This window comes from Euprymna scolopes, chromosome 21 (assembly GCF_053919585.1).
Source record: "Euprymna scolopes isolate OS-2025 chromosome 21, ASM5391958v1, whole genome shotgun sequence".
NCBI lineage: Eukaryota > Metazoa > Mollusca > Cephalopoda > Sepiida > Sepiolidae > Euprymna > Euprymna scolopes.
In genome coordinates, this window is record NC_136502.1 from 70,909,864 (window position 1) to 70,929,780 (window position 19,917).

General features: G+C 35.8%; 1 long non-coding RNA gene across 1 annotated transcript; it reads left to right on the forward strand.

The window, feature by feature from the left end:
• Window positions 1-18,130, forward strand: LOC145242463 (uncharacterized). Its single transcript, XR_013862741.1, has 2 exons — window positions 1-148; window positions 17,744-18,130. It is a non-coding gene; the product is annotated as an uncharacterized LOC145242463 (long non-coding RNA).
• The last annotated feature ends 1,787 nt before the right edge of the window (window positions 18,131-19,917 follow it).

Sequence of the window (19,917 nt, forward strand, 5' to 3'; positions counted from 1 at the left end):
TCGGAAGCCGTTCTTAACATGGGGAGGTTGGCGGTGTTTATGCTACGCTGGGGCAGGTCGTAAAAAAATACCAACCGGAAAAAATATCGACGAAAAAATAAAGGAAAGCTGACAAAAGAAAATGGCGGAAATCGAAAGAAATAGAGCGGTAAAAGATTTTTATTTTTAATTTCCGTTACTTCTGCATTGTACCGCCACATTGCTTTTAATTTAAAATATTTTGTAGGAATTTATTCAACATATTTTACATTAATCGATTTTACATTAATCGATATATATATATATATATATATATATATATATATATATATATATATATATATACTACATGGTTAAGAGAAATGTTATGTAGACGCCTTAAAATGTAAGTTAAAAACCACTAAAAAAAAACCCCAAAAAAATGCACCCAATCTGAAATTGTTGAATGGGAAAAGCTAACTGAAAATCTGATTCTTTAAATGATGGCAAAATTAATTTTTTAAAAATATTTTAAAGTTTTACCGCTTTGATTATTCGTTTTGCACATAACTATTCGTGCTGGAGGATCGACGAAGTTGTTTTTTTTTTTTTTTTTTACACGTTTTCACTTGACAACTAAAAGAAAAGTTTAATGAACCAAGGGAGATAAATCAGATTAAAAAGGACTTTTTACACAAACATTGGTGTTGGTTCGGAATAAAAACGAAAATAGAAATATTGGATTTCAATTAAAACCACTAATACTTAATTCGATGCCTCCGTCCAGTTGCGCATTACATTGCGAGGCAAGGGTTGAGCAATAGCTAACCACACCTCTCTTGAATCGGCACTGTTTGAGTTCAGTAGCAGGGAGAAGTCCAGGACGACTGGAAACAATTCCGAGATAAGCAGAGAGCACCTACAGCACCTGGGGGGGAGCCCCAAATGATCACCCATTTACTAAATGGGCCATTTAGTACTGACCAGGTTTAACGTTAATTTCTGTGATCCAGCGGGAACCGGTATGTCAACAGTAGTACTTAAAATATCCAAAAATTACGAAAAATGATAAAGTACGAAATTAATTATTAATGAAAATATTTTTCAAAATAAATTGCAATATTTATTTAAATAATAAACAAATTCTGGTGCTTGGTAAAGTAGAGTCCACAGATCAATTTATTAAAATATGTCAATCTAAGCAAAAACCGGTATTACATTGTCATGTCGAAAATAGTAATATACCCCAAAATTACGAAAATTCATCGATTAGGTGAATTTATAGTTAAAAGTAATTTTTACAGAAAATAAGGTAAAATTGTATTTTTCTAAGATGTTATAAAGTAGACAGTAAAGAGTTCATACACAGGGGACATAAGTCGGAACGAAATTGTAGATTACATTTTTAATGGCGACCAACATTTTAGCCTTGTGACTGTGACGAGCATGCGTGGAAGTGCACAAGAAGTGTGTGCCAGTGTACGAGTCGGGCCTACCTGCAGCGAAAAACAAACCCGGGACCTTTAGATTGCAAATCAAAAGTCTACCAGTGAGTTAGATCCATCCTACTCACAGCGACGATTGAGTTTCACCTAATGGCTAGAAAAAAATTTGATATGTCATTCGGGGGCTGTGGAAAAAGATTTCTCTGTTGTCTCTGTTGTTGTGATCGTGGTGTGTCAATTCAATGGTATTGTACGGATTGAGTTATGTTGATCAATGGTGTTGTTCGGGATCATGGTGTGTTAATTCAATGGTGTTGTTGGGATCATGTCGAGTCGATAGTATCATTTGGGATTATGTCATGCCAAATCGTCGGAGGTGTTTGGGATTGCGTGGATGAACTTGTTCAGGACCATGCTGCAACCTGTAAATAGATATACATTTTTATTTTTTTTCGCGTTCTCTCTTCTGTAACATAATCCCCCATTAAGAAGTGTTAGAACTACGCTGAGCTAGCTTTGTATTCCCGAGTGATGCCAGATAACCCAAGTATTTAAAATAGAGAAGATAAATATACATATTTTATTTCATGTCAAAATAGATATTGTTTGAAAATCAGAGAAATGTATTTTTACGGCTAAAAGTTGACGACAGGAAATTTCACTTAGAACCTTGTCTGGCCTTAGATGAACCCAGGGTTGGAGGTCAGAATTGACATCTGTCCTTGAAAATCATCCTTAGATTTCAGTGTGGGAATTGTACCCACGCAAAACCCTGGGGCTTAGGATTTCGTGGAAATTCGTGGCGAAATCTTATTGGCTACTACCCCATTCACTTACCTTACTATAAATACGACTGTCGTGCGAAAATTAAAGAGAAGAGTTGAGTCGAACAGAGTTCAAATCAGAGTAGAGAAGAGACGTGACCCCTCCCCACCTCATCCATGCGTTAGTCACTGTCTGTGAAGAGAGTTGAGAATTTGAAAAGAACTTAAAAAATCTGAATGAGAATTGTAAAAACATTTGTACATAATTTTATGAGAATTAAGCTTTTGTAGATACAATCGTTGTCTTTCTTCCAGCCTGCCGCTTTGATATTTGCTTTCAGCATACCAGATTATGTAACAACCTCCGAGGAGCCTAGATGACCACGTGCCGAGATCCAGTGAAATAAGAGTCCTGGTCACCTCCTCGAATGAGGCATTACACTTCCCTCGTGAAGCAAATAGCTATTTCGGCCATAATGACTTTCGACCCAAAGCTCATACCAGCATTTGATGGCAGTGAATCCGGACCGTCAATAGTGGAGTAGTTTGAGAAAGCTGAACTGATATGTCAGCTGAGTGGGGTGAAGCTCACTGAGGTCATCATTCCGATGCGCTTGTTGGGTGGTGCATAAAATATGTAATTTCAGAAATCTACTTACACTTGAAAGTATCCTGTAACTCTATAAAGCCACCGATCGCCCATAAGTGAGGCATTGTTATCACATTTTGGCTGGTTAATCTGCTGCTAGTCTCTCGCTCCTGGAGAGGGTTCAAAAGAGAGTCGCCAACCTGAAAGGTTCTGAACTGTCATCTAAGCTTCCAGTATGCAAGTCTCCTAGACCTTTTTCTCACAACTTTCCCTGAACTATGTTCAGTCTCCATTCTGTCTCCACTTGGATCTTCCGACCACTCTGTTGTATCAATTAAGATAAAAATGAAATGTAAAAAGTTTTCAGATGTACCTGTCCATCGTACAGTATATTGATACTATGGTAGACTGGGATAGCTTCCATACATTTATATCAGATCGACCTCTGCATTCCATGTTTAAAAAGGATGTGTCCTCTATAGTGTCAGACCTGACAGAATGGTTAATTATAGGTATTGACCGTTTCATACCCTTGAAAAAATTCCAGCAAAAACCTAACAGCCAACCGTGGTTACCTCCAGAATGTGCTGCTGCCATTGTGCACAGAAATCACTTTTTGCATTGCTTCGAACATAATAGATGTACTGAGACTAAAGCTGTTTTCAGAACTGCCAGCAACGCAAGAGAGTTGTATGCTCAGTCCGTCAAGTCCAAAGCAGATGAGCAGCGACTTGGTTCCCACCAATTTTGGCAAATAGCAAACAGAATCCTGAACAGAAACGTGTGCTCTATCCCAGCTATCATCAATGCACCTGAGGTAACCTCGTCAGCATCAGACAAAGCTAAACTCTTTGCCAAGAACTTTGCAGCTAATTCTACCCTTTGCGACCAAGGCCGCCAACCCCCAATATTTCCTCCTGTATCAGAAAACACGCTATGTGATATAGAAATATCTGTACTTGATGTTGCCAAGCTAATCAAAAACTTGATTCCAGTAAAGCAACCGGCCCTGACACTATTCCAATTGTAGTACTCCAAAAACTTCAACCAGAACTAGCGCCCATATTTACAAAACTGTTTAAACGTTCTTAAGGAAAATTGCTTCCCATCACCCTGGAAAATCTCATCAGTTTGCCCTGTATTTAAGAATTTAGGCGATCAGTCATCTCCCTCTCAGTACAAGCCAATAAGTCTCCTGTGTGTCATGAGTAAGTTGCTGGAATCTGTGTTAAATAAATCAACCATCTCAGTAAAAATAACCTTCTTATGACACATAATATGGTTTCCGTTCTGCTAGATCTACAGCAGATGTGCTTACAGTTATATCTTATAGGATTAGTGAATCTCTCGATGAAGGCAACCTTTCCAGGGCAATTACTCTTGACATATCAAAAGCCTTTGATAGGGTATGGCATAAAGGTTTACTTCACAAGATCTCCAGCTATGGTATAGGTAGAAATGTCTTCTCAATTATTAAATCATTTCTCTCTGAAGAGTAGTAGTTGATGAGCAGAAATCAGAAGCTCACAGTATTAATGCTGGAGTCACTCTTTTCCTGATCTACATTAATGATCTTCCAAATCACATTCTCACATCATTCATAGACATTTATGCTGATGACACTAACATTTATGGCAGCACATTTAAGGCCGTAAACGACCGAATTCTCTCCAATTCTCTCTCTCTTGAGCACTTGGTACAATGGGGAAAGGAGTATCTTTTAAGTACCAGAACAACCCAGGTCTACTAGCTACTAGTCAGTTTTTGAGATGACTTTGGAAGAAAGGGTCGGTGCCTTCTGAGCTAAGTTAAAATCTTTATCCATAACTGTTGAAATGTATTTTGTCTTAATTTTGCCAATATTTGTGTATCAATATATATATATATATATATATATATATATATATATATATATATATATATATATATATATATATATATATTTTTTTTTTTATTTATTTATCTTTGTTCTCTTATTGCAGTCTTACTAAAAATTGAAACACCTTAACATTACTTATCATGTTTTATTACTCGTTTTTTAAACTTTTTTTTGTTAAATATGCCTGGTATTACCCTAAACCAGTCTTTAAATAAGATCCTCCCAATCTAAAAACATAAGCCGACTTCACAAGTTGCATTATTGGAAGGTAATTATAAGGTGAATCTCGAAGGATCTATCACGAGGTACCTAAAGCAAAAAAACTTCCACTGATTAATATGGGAGGGGATACTATCTTCAAATTCTATTCTAAACTGGGAATGGGCAAAGGACTTATACTAAGTAGATATAAATAAGTGCTTCTTACCATTTTTTTTTTTTAATGGAGAATAGATAATGCAGTGGATGTGTTATCGGCAGCTCCAGTAACTCTTGCTTCTCCTTTTTTTGTCCCTCAGTCCTCATTTCTAATGGGTGATGTTTCTGACAAAGGGTGAAGAAAAAGCTGCTTCCCAGGTCGGTAGTACTTCGTGAACAGTAGTCTGAGATGTCAGAAATTTTCTGTCTCTATGTCTATTCTTGTGGTGGAGGTAAACGTTTTCATCTGGGCTGACGTTAACCACCTGATAGTCAGGGACCCAAACCTTGGAATAACCACTAAGGAGGCTGTCCTATCAGCAGGTGCAAAGTACTGGGGCTACTGTATTGCCATTTGGTTAATGGATTCTGGACCATGCAGTAGTGGGTAATTGTTACGGCTTTACCTTATCATGTGCTACAAAAAAAAAAAAAAATTTCCCCGTCTTTCCTCTCTTACTTTCCCTCTCTGTTCTGCTCTAACCAAGTATGCTGACCTGTTCCACAAATCCCAAAATGCTCAACATGAAATATCTCAAAAAAGAAAACATGAATAAACCTAGAACCCAATCCTCCTACGTAGACCCCTACTAACATGTTTCCTTCTCCAACATCAGGGGTCTACATTCTAACCTTCCAGAGGTTGAAACCCAATTACAGGAGACAAAACCTGACATATTCTTTCTAAGCGAAACTGGAATAGGGCCCACCACCTCCCTAGATGAGTTCATAATTAAAGGATACTCTAACTTAACATCTAAATCTGACCCCAAAAATCGCTACGGGCATGGAATATGTGCCTACATTAAAGATGGCTTCCCGTGTGGCAGGGATATCTCCAGAGAAGACCCTAATTTACCTTATATGTGCTTCCGGGTTGCATTTGCTTACACCACTGCATTTATATTTGCCCTCTATCGCTCCCACAACAGCGGAGTTACTGTCTTTAAGAGTATATCAGAGAAAATTGACCACATCCTGTCTGCTCATCCCTCTGCTAACATTCACATTTGCGGCGACTTCAATATCCGTAATGTGGAATGGCTAACCCACTCAAATAAGACTTATGATGAGGGGAGGTTCTGTCATGATTTTGCCATTGCCTATGACCTCACTCAGATTGTTTGCAAGCCCACCCATGTGCCCGGTACTACCGGTCAGTACGCAAGCCTTCTAGACCTTTTTCTATCCACTTCCCCTGAGCTATGCTCATGTTCCGTTCTATCTCCTCTGGGATCCTCCGACCACTGCGTCGTATCAGTTAAGATAAAAATGAAATATAATAAATCTACAGACATACCTCTCCACCGTACTGTATATCTATACTCTATGGCGGACTGGGATAGCTTCCGTACATTCATATCTGATCTATCTCTCCATTCCATGTGTAAAAAGGATGTGTCCTCTATAGTATCAGACCTGACCGAATGGTTACTTGTAGGCATAGACCAATTCATACCATCCAAAAAATTCCAACAAAAACCTAACAACCAGCCATGGTTCTCCCCTAAATGTGCTGCTGCCATCACACACAGAAATCAGTTTTTCCATAGCTACCAACATAATAGATGCACTGAAACTAAAGCTGCTTTCAGGACTGCCAGCAACCACTGTAAAAGAGTAATAAAAAATGCAAGAGAACTATATGCTCAATCCGTTAAATCCAAAGTAGCTGAGCAGTGGCTTGGTTCCCACCAGTTCTGGCAAATAGCAAATAGGATCCTGAACAGAAACGTGCATTCTATCCCAACCATTATCAATGGACCAGAGGTCATCTCAACAGCATCCGACAAGGCCAAACTATTTGCCAAAAACCTTGTGGCAAATTCTACCCTGTGCGACGAAGGCCATCAACTCTCCGTATTCCCTCCTATAACAGACAACACGCTATGCAACATACAAATATCTGTGCATGATGTCGCCAAGCTAATCAAGAACCATGACTCCAGTAAAATAACTAGTCCTGATGGTATTCCAATTATAGTGTTAAAAAAATTACAACCAGAACTTGCCCCATACTTACGAAACTGTTTAAGCATTGCCTTAAGGAAAAGTGCTTTCCAACACCCAGGAAAACCTCATCAGTATGCCCTGTATTTAAGAATTCAGGTGATAAGTCATCTCCCTCCCAGTACAGACCAATAAGTCTCCTGTGTGTCATGAGTAAGTTGCTGGAATCCACAATAAATAGAGAAGTAGTCAAACACCTCAGCAGAAATAACCTTCTTAGTGACATGCAATATGGTTTCCGTTCTGCTAGATCTACAGCAGATGTGCTAACGGTTATATCTCATAGGATTAGTGAATCTCTGGACAAATGCTTCATTTCTAGGACAATTGCTCTTGACATATCAAAGGCCTTCGATAAGGTTTGGCATAAAGGCCTACTACACAAGATTTCTAGCTATGGTATAACTGGAAATGTTTTCTTTATCATTAAATCATTTCTCTCTGATAGGCTCATAAGAGTAGTAGTTGATGGGCAGAAATCAGAGGCCCACAGTATTAATGCTGGAGTCCCTCAGGGGTCCATAATGGGCCAAACTCTCTTCCTGATCTACATCAATGATCTCCCAAAACACATACTAAAATCTTTCGTTGACATCTATGCTGATGACACGACTGTCTATGGCAACGCATCAAAGGCCGTAAATGATGATGTTCTCTCTGATTCTCTCTCCTCTGAAACTGAGCGCATGGTACAGTGGGGAAAGAGGTGGCTGGTTACCGTTAATGCATCTAAGACCAAGCTCCTATCTCTACATCATAAACACTCTGATCCCCATCTAGCATCAATTGAAATGGATGGCTCTCGTCTAGGGAAGGCTCCATGTTTTGATAAGCTTCTGGGTTTGACCGTTACTCCTGATCTGAAATGGAACACATACATCAAGTCTGTGGCCAAGGTCGCTGGGAAAATGGTGGGATCCTTCTACCGCTCCAGAAGATATCACACTGCTTATGGAGTTCTCTATCTATATAAAAGCCAAGTACTGCTGCCACATCTGGGCAGGAGCTGCTAAAAACAGCCTATCCTGCCTTGTCAGAGTACAAAATAGACTTTGTTGCTTGGTGGGGGATGCCCTTTTCTCTTACCTGCAACCTCTTTCCCACAGAAGAGATATAGTGAGCGTGTCTTTGTTCTATCGTTATTTCCATGGCAAGTGCTCGTCTGAGCTCCATTCTCTGGTCCCTCCTCGCCAATCTTTTTCAAAAAACACCCGACTAGCTGAAACCACCGTCAATAATTTTCCCCACTCCTTATCTGTGCCTAAATTAAAACGTAGATCCCATGAACAAAGCTTCTTTCTTAGAATTGCACGCCTGTGGAACTCTGTTCCACTTGTCTGTTTCCCTCCCGACTTCAACCTGGATGTCTTCAAGTCCAACACAAACAAATTCCTGATGAACTGCCCCCTTAAGTAATGACACCTTATCAATTCTCCAATACTATTGCTACACTATTCCATTGATTACTGTACACACAATAACCCTTATCCCTGAGTGGCCATTGGGCCTTGATAAGTGGTGAACTCCATGTTAAAAAAAAAAAAGTGGCTAGTTACTTTTAGAGCATCTAAAACCAAGCTTCTATCTTTACATCATCAACGCTCTGATCCCCATCTGGCATCAATTGATATGAATCGTTCTCGTCTTGGGGAGGCCTCATGTTTTGACAAGCTTCTGGGCTTGACCTTTACTCCTGATCTGAAATGGAGCACGTACATCAAATCTGTTGTCAAAGCTGCTGGAAAAATGGTCAGATCCTTCTATCGATAATGGAAATAGGCACAAACTTTAATAAAGACTTTTCATATCTATCTGCGTAAGTATACTTTGATAATTATGTTTCAGTTTGAAGAAATATGGTATAATAAAATTATGGGGTTTTCGTTCGCACCTGAATGAAAATATGTCATAAAGTTTAACAAGGTTTTTTAATATAGATCCACAGAATATTGTGATAAGTGTTTCAGTGTGAACCGGTATGGTATAATAAATTATGGAGTTTATCTATTTTATTTTTACTTTCATCATATTTTGCTTTGGTTTTGATACCCCCGAATTTGGAGCTATCTCTTTACAACCCTTCCTTTTCATAACCTATCATACTTTCATAAATCAGAGTCCATTTTCTGTAGGCTGTTTTTGAACCCAGTCAACGACGGGTACTTTTGCTAGTATATATATATATATATATATAATTATTTTTTTACTATAATAATTAAATACCTACAGACACTAGTGTTTCATCCTTTCGGGATTCTTCAGTGCAGGGTGTCACGATTACTACCAGTCGAACGATTCGAACCCCGCGACACGAGACATCTCTGGCTCGATTAGCGGAGGCCGTATCCATTCGGCTACCATTAACCGTGTGAAATAGCGTTGAATTTTAAACATTTTAATTTAAATGTTCATTACGTCAGACAGACAGTGATCAAATTTCGAGCCGACTAAACGTTACATTTAATGAAAAGGGTTTGTATTACTAAACACAGATACAAAGAAGTTGTCAAAAAATAAATATATAACAAATAAATGTTATCAAAGGCAAGAAAAGTAAATGTTCTACCTAACTGGATAAGATTGTAGTGTTTTTATGTAATGTATAATGTTTAATCGGTTCAAAAACATGCAGTGTTTATCGGTATATTTGAAAAATACAAATGGTGGCAGACTGTATCAGACACATTAAGTTTGGGGATATTTTGGGAAAATGAGTTTAAACTAAAAAACTATACAAAATACTGTTAGGAACTCACTCAATATATGTTACTGTGACGTAGGCTGACATATAATCAGTGGTTTTAAACTTTTGCTCGATACAGGTGACGACTTTTAAGAGTCCCTTTTAGTGATTACCTGGTTTGAGGATATTTGTACAACTAAATGACAAATCTGCTCCAAAAATCCGGTATTATTTTACTTTAAGGCCCGTCTCATGTTCGTATATAACGAAATATTTTATTGTAGATTTCGGGGTACTAAAAACGAATCTGCAAACCGTTTCCGTCGCAAAAAGAAAGTTTTCATGATATGAAGAAATTACTTTTTCGAAAAGTGGGTGATCATTTTTCAATGTAAATTTAACTTAGAATGAGCACCCCCTTTCTGACCACCTGAGAGAGGGGCATTTTTCTGTGTGTTTCTTGGCTAAAAAGGTTTTTGTTTGATTTATTTTGCATGGTAATAACCCCTGAACTCTGGGACCATTTTCCATTTCACAGCCGTAGCCTTCGTTTATGCTACGCGCGAGCATAAGCGAAAGCTGTTTAGCCAATAAACATGGGAAAAGTCCCACCCTCTCTCAGCTGGCTAGAAAGTGGGTGCTTATTTTAAGTTAAATTTACATGGAAAAGTGATCGCCTACTTTTTGAAAAAGTAATTTCTTCATATCATAAAAACTATTTTTTTTACAACGGAAACGGTTTACAGATTCGTTTTTAGCACACCGAAATCTACAAAAAATTTTTTTTGTTTTATACGAAAATGGAATATTTTATGAAAACTCCGGGAGAAAATAGTTTTCAATAAAAACAGCAAATGAATTCGATAGAAAAAAATGGATGCTATTTTAAAAAAATTTTTCTGCGTATTTCTTGTCAAAAAAGTTTTTTTGTTTGATTTCTTTTGCATTTTGCAATTTAAACAGGTAATTTTAAAGGATTTTCCAAGGGTAAAAAGAAAGTCCTCCTCAAAAAAAATATCGTGGCCACAAAGTGGGTGATCATCTTACGTTAAATTATTATGGAAAAGTGATCCTCCACTTTTTTAAACTAACATTTCTTCATATCTTGGAAACTACTCGTTTGCCTTAATTATAAACGTTATTTTCGTTTTCGGCGACCCCGAAAACCTATAAGAGTGGTAATTGTAAAGGAATTTTCGAGGGTGGAGTAATTCTTCATATTAAAAAAGAAAAGAAAAAGTCGATAAAAGTGACACATAAACAGTAAAACAGTAAAAAAAAAAGTCGATAAAAGTGCTTAAAAGTGAGATATTATTAATAAATGTGTAGTAATGTCTTTTATTTCAATATTCATAAACAGTAAAACAAAGTCGATAAAAATTCATGATCGTTTAGTTACTATGGCAACTAAAACATGTCCTTTGCTCATGCGTAGGGAGAAGTCAGTGTTTTTTTAGGGTGTTTGGCAGGGAACTCTAATCGCGACCAGTACCACCCGCCGAATATATGTCAACCTATGTCACGGTAACATATATTGAGCGAGTTTTTAACAGTATTTTATCTGGGTTTTTATTTATAACACCTTTTCCCAAACTTACCGTGTTAAAGAGAGAATCAGACGCCATCTTGAATTTTCCAATACATCGGTAAACACTGTATGTTTTTCGAGCTGAATAAACATGTTACATTGAATAAAAACATGAAAAATATATCCAGTTTGGTAGAAAAGTAACTTATCTTGCTTTTGATAACATTTATTTGTTATATATTTGTTTTTTGACAACTTTTTTGAATCTATGTGTACAGTAATACAAACCCGCTAGTGCACTTACCGGACCGCGCTATTTTTTAAATCGTATTTCCAAGTTTAATTAAAGTTTTATATGTTTTTTTATTCAATTGTAAGGTTAAAGTACAATATATATATATATATATATATATATATATATATATATATATATATATATATATATATATATATAAATTAAAAAATAGGGATTTTTTTTTTACCCATATTAGAAAGTTAACTGTTGTAATTCGAAAGTCGTCCACGTGTTGTGCACGTGAAAGGCTAATTTCTACCGGAAATGGCGAATCTCATCCTAGTCTCGTTTTGTGATTCTGTCCTTCCTCCTTTTTAACCGCGGAATTTGAAACGATACGCACGGACTTTACTCGACTCCATGAACTGGGCTTTCCCCGTTCTAAGCCATGAGATACGTTCAGAACATCCCATTATTCCTTTACCTGCCTATTCCTTTTATGAAGAACTTGAAACCCTATTTCTGTTTAATTAATCTAGTGTGTGACTTCTATATTCAATTTGTAGAGATTCTAATTTATTCTCTCCTTCTTCACTTGCACAGAACTTATATCTTTTCTCAGACTTCTATTTCTATCTTTTATTTCGTGGGCGCTTGTGTAGTTTATGCGCCGTACTAGAATAGCAACCTTCGTAGAAAAAGAGACATAACTGTTCCATACGTTCACCCAACGATTTAATAAAAAAGACATTTTCTAACCGCTCCATACTTTCACCTAACGATTTAATAAAAAAAAGAAAAGACATTTTCTAACTGCTTCATACTTTCACCTAACGATTTAATTAAAAAAAGAAAAGACATTTTCTAACCGCTCCATACTTTCACCTAACGATTTAATAAAAAAAAGAAAAGACATTTTCTAACTGCTCCATACTTTCACCTAATGATTTAATAAAAAAAAGAAAGGACATTTTCTAACCGCTCCATACTTTCGCCTAACAATTTAATAAAAAAGAAAAAAGACACCTTCCAACGGCCTCATACTTTCACCTAACAATTTAATGGAGAAAAGACACTTTTCTAACTGTTACAGACTTTCACCTAACAGTTGATTGAAAAAGATAAGATATCCCAGAATCTGTTAATTTGGAAGCCGGTCCAAAACATTATTTTCATGTATTATTTCCTTTTGTTTAATTATGTTTTCTCCTTTTAACTATTTTTTTTGTTTTTGTTTCAGATTTTTTTACCTAATTAATAAAGCGTTTTCAACGTAATAGTTGTTTTCGTTATGTTAATTTGAGTTTATCTGTCTGCCCAACGCACGCTTTCTGAAGTTTGACTGCTGGATGGTATTGTAGGTACCTGAAAGCAAGATTCTGAGGAATAATTGCCGCGAGTTCCAGAACAATATATATATATATATAAATTCCCGAAACAATTTTTCATGGTAAACAACCGATGATCCCTTAAATTAACATTAGTACTATAGTGATTTCGAGAGAGCAAGTTGATGCACTGATTGCAGGTGATTAAATGACTTATTGAGTAAATAGTTTTCTAATGAATGATAAAAAAATATAAAAATTAAATAAATTTTTTTATATAGTTTTAAAAGTTAAATAACTTCCAAGACCATATATATCTACATATATATCTATATATAGTCCTGAGTAAGAGAGTTCTAATGCAATGGAGAGCAAGGATAAAGTGTAAAAGAAAAAACTCTCAAACGAACATTTTTAGCCATTTGTACTAGAATTTATTTTGTTCCACAAAAAGCGACCATTCAAGTACATTATTGACGACTAACCACTCGTTTATGAAAACTTGAGATTACTCTTCAACCTACCTGGATAAAGTTTTGGTGTTTTCACTTATTTTAAAGTGTTTTTTTACTACTATAAAATAAAAGTAGTGTAAGCTTGTCAAGTTATAACGAAAAAAAAATGGTTGTCTCATTAGAGCCATAGTTGAGCGAAACCCCAGTGTCTCCTTGGTGAAACTAGTCTCGGGAGATTCAGCCAAGTTAATTAACATATACTTATGGGCTCTGATTACATTAGCGATATGTCAACTAGTAAATATCAGGGCTGGTATATGTGTGTGCGTTTGGCTGGATAATAAAGATTTAATACCTGTGTAAAAATGACAAATAATAATTGTTTGGTTAAAGATATTTCCAAGCAAGAGAGAAGGTGTTGATTTGCTTTGGAGTTTCGATTGATGTATGTGTTTGGGGATTACATAATAGAATTGAACTCACTGACCAGTAAGAATTGCAAATAATAGTTGTTTAGATTAAAGATTGAAAAGTTAGTTTACGATTTTGACTTGCTGGAATTGAACGCACTGACACGGACAATCGGTTATTTGGATATTTGTTTTCAAATGTTATTAAAGATGCCCGTGCAATAAAGAAATTCCGATTGACAATTATTTTAAAATTATTATTAAAAATTTGTTTCAGCGCAAAAGAAGCGGAATGCCATTTTGATTAAGAACAAAAAGAAAATGCCAACACTAAGAGTTAAACATTTAACCTGCAGTGATAAGATAATATTTGACTTTGGTAACCGTTGGGTTAGTCGGGTTGGAGATTCTGATCGAAAAATTATTTTTAAATCATTATTGTTAAGTGTTGAGACATTACGTTGAACAAAGATGGCGGCAGTAAATCAAATCGGCGAAGAATCAAGTGTTGACTAATTCCTAGTAACAAAGATGGCGGTTAAGAATCAAATGCAATTTCGATCTTGAATATTAAGTAATTCCTAGTAACAAAGATGGTGGCAAAGAATCAAATGCAGATTTGTGACAAACTGATTGAATCCAAAATTCAACAATTTTTATAGTAAATTTGGAAGCTTCTGATTGGTTGGTTATTATTATTTGTGGTTATAAAAACGATCATCGATAAATAATAGTGAAAAGCTGTTTTTAGTCATTCAGTCTGTCAACTTGACCAAGTCAGAGAGTTAGTTCTAAGAAATCAGTCCCATCAGCAGTTTCTGTTGGAATTCTATCAGAGTGATCCATAAAACCTCTTGGAATAAAAGAAAAATCGGACGAAGGAACGTCCTGCTGATTCAAAATGGCAAGACATTTGAAAAAAAAAAAAAAAATGAAAGGGAACTTAACTTAGAGAGAAATGGAAAAATAAAAGGAGAAAAAAAAAAACGTCATTGAAGTTTGTTGCCAATAACATTGTTTTTTTACTATTGTTTTTTACTTTCACCTATTTCTTTATCATTTGAATTATATACTGATATGAACTATTGCTATTGCTTTTAAATACATCTGTTTGAAATTTAAATCACAGCTTATGTCCTTTGTTATAGCGAGTGTGGCTTTTGTTTGCTTTGTTTTGTTCCTTTTTCTCCTCTTACTATTAATTCCTTCTGATTGGCTAGATATCAACCTGTTGAGCAAACTTTCTTTTCTGTTTGAAGTTGGCAAGTCCATACAGTAAGTGAACCTATCGCATTTTCATGGTTTGGAGGTTCGGGAACAACTAGAACATTTCTTTCTTCCTTTTTTTTTACTTGTAACGTTGCACGGTTGGCTGTCTGTTTAAGATCATGGACCTGTTACTTTTTGGAGTGACAAATAAGGACATGTTATGACCAAGCAGCATTATATTGGTGCTGTGACCAGGATTTCAACCCTGCGATTGTCACAACAGGATTTGAAACTGATATTTTTACAGAGAACGAAGAGCTGTCGACGCAAGGAAAACACACCAAACACTTCATCAGAGGAACTTATCAGTGGCTCTTTTTGTTTGACTTTTCTTTCATTGAATTGTCAGTTTTTGGTGGTCATTATTGCACTTACTTGGTTGTGTAAGGTTGAGAAAGAGCATGGAAAAAGTGCATAATTGCGAAGGAAGGAAAAAGAGAGAATGTCTACAGAATGGCTTAGTGTGGCTGATTCAGTGGTATTGTCAGAGCTAGAGATGGGGGAAGAAATTGATACAGAGGAACAAAGTGCTGTTGCGATAGAGACTCATGAGCTTAGCGAGGAATGTGTTTCTGGAGGAATTAGTTCAGGGGAATGGTATAATCCAAGGGCTGCTGACAGAGATGTGCTAGATCATTGCCAACCACAATATAGGAGCAGAGGTTCTAGAAAGGAGAACGAGGGAACTGAGGGAAGCCCTGAACTTGACCAAGAAGTTTTCATGGGTGTGTGTGATTGTATAAAAAGATCCCCGGAACAAAGGACCATCGCAAGTGACGAGCTAAACAGGGGAATGTCCAGATCCAGGGTTGACCTTGGGATGATTGAGCAGCCGAGGAGGTTGATACTGCTGTGCCTTGCATACCATTATAAGGGACACCAGGCGAGGCATTGTCGACCAGCAGAAAAGAAAGCCCTTGAGGTTGGAATCGAACCATTGGTAAGATGGTCGGGTTAGCCATCAAGCCCAAGTCTGAGTAAACCATCAAGCCCTAATCCTTCAATGTTAGACATGTGGCGAGTTGGGTCACTTCGCCCATCACTGCCAGAGGAACAAGCCACCATGGACCAGTTGGGGAGGCTGGGAAAGCATTCATGAACCATCCCGACAGAAAGGAGGGAGCAAAGTATGCCCAGTAAGGGTTACCTCAAGCGCGTGTCAGTCATACGGCAAAGGTGAGCACTTCTCCACCAATTGTCAGGTTTGAGGGTGCTGGCATTGTGAGAGATTTCGGGTTGACATGTTGCCCTGTTATTGCCATGTCTGCTTGGGTGATGGTGGGTGGTTGTGCTGGAATCATCTCCCTCCAAGTGCAAGCGGTAGGTAGATGTTATGTTGTTATTAGTAAGGAGATTTAAAATCTTTAAACTCTCCGTAGGTCGTTGCTATTATTGAGAGTGAATGATTGAAGCAGGACAAACAGTAAAGAAAAAATGCGAATTATTTAGAAAAAATGATTTAATGAATTTAAACTGCAAAATGGTAGATTGTGTCAAGTGTTGTTTTGGCCAGTGGCTTTGAATTGAGGAAAAGCATTGGTAATCGCTCCAAAAATTAAACAAAATACTGGTTGAACATTTGATTGGTGCCATTTATTGAATATGTTTCCATCAGTAGTTTCAATTTTTAAGGGTTTATCAAGGCTCGACTATGGCTCTAACAAGACCATTTTTTTTCGTCTTAACTCAACATGTTTTACACTACTTTTATTTTAAAGTAAAAATACTATGAAATAAGTTAAAACAAACAAAAAATTATCCAGGTAGATAGAAGGGTAACCTAGCTTGCCTTTGGTAGCATTTATTTGTTGTATATTTATTTTGCAACCCTTTTTATGTGTTATTGGTTATTTTAATAAATACACAATATATATATATATATATATATATATATATATATATATATATATATATATATATATATATATTATGGTAGTAGAGTTTAGTTTCCTAGAATGAAACAACATGTGTCTACCAAACAGTGCTCAATGAGTAAACAGAGCAGGTACATTTAATTTATTTATACAAACATTGATATCGATGATAATTCTTGGCATGAAGATGTAATCTCCCCAATACAGGTGATTACAGAAACATGTATGCACATATGTAGCCATCAATGTTTGTATAAATAAATTATATATATATATATGTATATATATGTATATGTATATATATGTATATGCGTGTGTATATGTATGTATATGTATGTGTGCATTTATGTGTCTGTATGTATATGTATGTGTATATGTATGTATATATATATGTATATGTATATATATATATGTATATATGTATATATATGTATATGTGTGTGTATATATGTATATATAGGATTAAAAAAATTTTTTTAATTTTCAATTTTTAATTTTTAATTTTTTATTTTCATTTTTATTTATTTATTTTTTATTTTTATCGTTTTATTTTTTTATTTACTTATTCACTTTTTTTACTCTTCATAAACTTAGCCATTTACCTGTTTCACTGACTCGTGTTTCTTAATTTCATTCTGGGACTTTCACGTGCGTATTTAAGTTGACCTAATTATTAACTTTCGCACTTTTTGTCTGGGTCACTTTGATCTTGCTTTTTCAAATTTAAACTTTCACCGTTTTTTTTTTTTTTTTTTTTTTTTTTTTTTTAACCTTAATTTACTTGATTCTTCTGGCCTTGGCAGACGTGTTTTAAATATTCTCTCCAGTGCTTTTTCTGTGCACATTTGAACTTTTCTTTTAATGATTTTGAACTCATTCCATTTGTGATTTTTTCCAAGGAATTCTGCCTTTTGGATCATTTTGGACCATCTTCAAGTTATGCGATTCCTTTGGAATTTACCTGTTGGATTGGAAGTTTTTAATTCGACTGTGTTTGGATTTTACCATTCTTGGATTTTTTACCCTTCACCGGACTATCCATTCATGTGAAATCTTTTTATTATTTTTTCTTTTACTTCCTATTCCCTTACCTCACCCTTTTTTTAACCAAGTAAGATCTGTGACTTACTTGTGGTTTCATTAAATACTTTTACATGCAAAATCCGATCCCGCATTTTGCTAATTCCTGCCCTCTGATGAGAAGGAGAGTATTTCTTTGAAACTCCGCGGATTAAGGACTAACCACTTGTGCTTCCTTTTTAAGATTAAATATGTTTTTAACTCTTTTTCAAGGTGTTTTTTAACATGTTTTATTAACCATTTGTTCATATATATATATATATATATATATATATATATATATATATATATATATATATATGGTGCAAAAATAATATCGTTTTTTGACATTCAACTTCAAAAGATCATGACTCCTTTCATAATAAATTTATTAATCGAAAAAAGAACCATTAGAATCGACACATTTTTGCCAACAAAAAACAAGTTTATTTATCCCATTAGCATAGAACTCTGGAGTTCTGGAAACGACAAAGTCATTGAAGGCCGATTCAGCATCATCTCAGCTTTTGAAGCATTTTTCATGCAGGAAGTTGTCGAAATGCTTGAAAAAATGATAATCGGTGGGCGAGACGCCCGGTGAATATAGTGGAGGAGGCAGAGTCTTGAGCCCAATTCATTCAGCTTCTGCAGGGTCAGTAGAGCCACACGCGGGCAAGAATTGTCATGAAGAAGAATTGGTCCTTACATATTGACCAATCTCGGGCACATACATTGGAGCTTCTGGTACATTTCGTCAATTTATCAGCTCCAGGAAGTGCTGTGGGGCTTCTCCGACATCCAACTACTGTGCTAAACATCACCGGTTGTCGTAGGGGATCTACTTCTCATCACACGTCACAATCTGCTCGAGAGATGGGTCATTTTTGTTGTGCAAAAGGAGTGTAGAAGACACCTCAAAATGACAAATTTTTTATTATCATTCAATTCATGCGGCACCCATTTATCCAACTTTTTTGACTTCCCTATTTGCTTTAAATTATGAACAACTGTTGAGTGGTCGACCTTGAGTTCAACAACAACTTCTCGTGTGGTTTTGCGAGAATTGGTTTCAATTTAAACTTTCAAATATTCGTTATCAACTCAAAAATGGCCAGCCACGATTATCTTTATCTTCGAGGCTCTCATCACCATTGTGAAATTTCCTGAACCACTGTTGTACCACACATTAGTTAGTGGTACCTGGGCTAAGCACATCATTGATATCACTAGCTGTCTTGACAGCTTTTCGGCCTAGCTTGAATTGAAATAAGAAAATCTTGCAGATTTGAATTTTGTCCATGCTGTCGAAAAGTCTGCAAAAAATGAATGAAGAAATTGAAAATAATATGATGAGCGAAAAAAATGCTTCAAAATGATAACCTGGCTATATATATATCATTAATTAATTCAGAAATCATATATAAAGGCAATATATGTGATAAAACGATATTGTTTTTGTCACCAACCTAATCTATATAATTATAAAACTCAAATGACCTTGTAACGAGTGATGTAACCCACTTTCCGGTTTACGACATCCGGTTGCACATGCGCGCATAAACATTAACCCATAACAATGTAAACAAATAAACAAAGTCGCTTCTTTTGCAGATTTTGACCTGTGCACTGAAATATTAACGTTATTATTTTGAAATTATTATTTAACATGGGAAAAGTGAGGGTGTTTTGCAACTATTCTTTATTACAACTATACTGTCGCGATTTTCTTACAACTAAACAACTTTAACCCGTTGACAAACATAAGAACAATTGTAGTAAAGCCAAGACTACTACTACTACTACTACTACTACTACTACTACTCTCTATCCGTCCATTTTCCTTCCTTCCTTCCTTCTTTTTTTTATTCTTTGTTTACATTTCTTGATACAAAATAGTTGTGTGAGAACGGTGAATTTGTTGACACATTTACTAATACGTTTCAATATTAGTTTTATTTTATTTTATTTATTTAGGTTTTATTTTTTTGCTTCAGGTTTTATTAATTATTTTTTT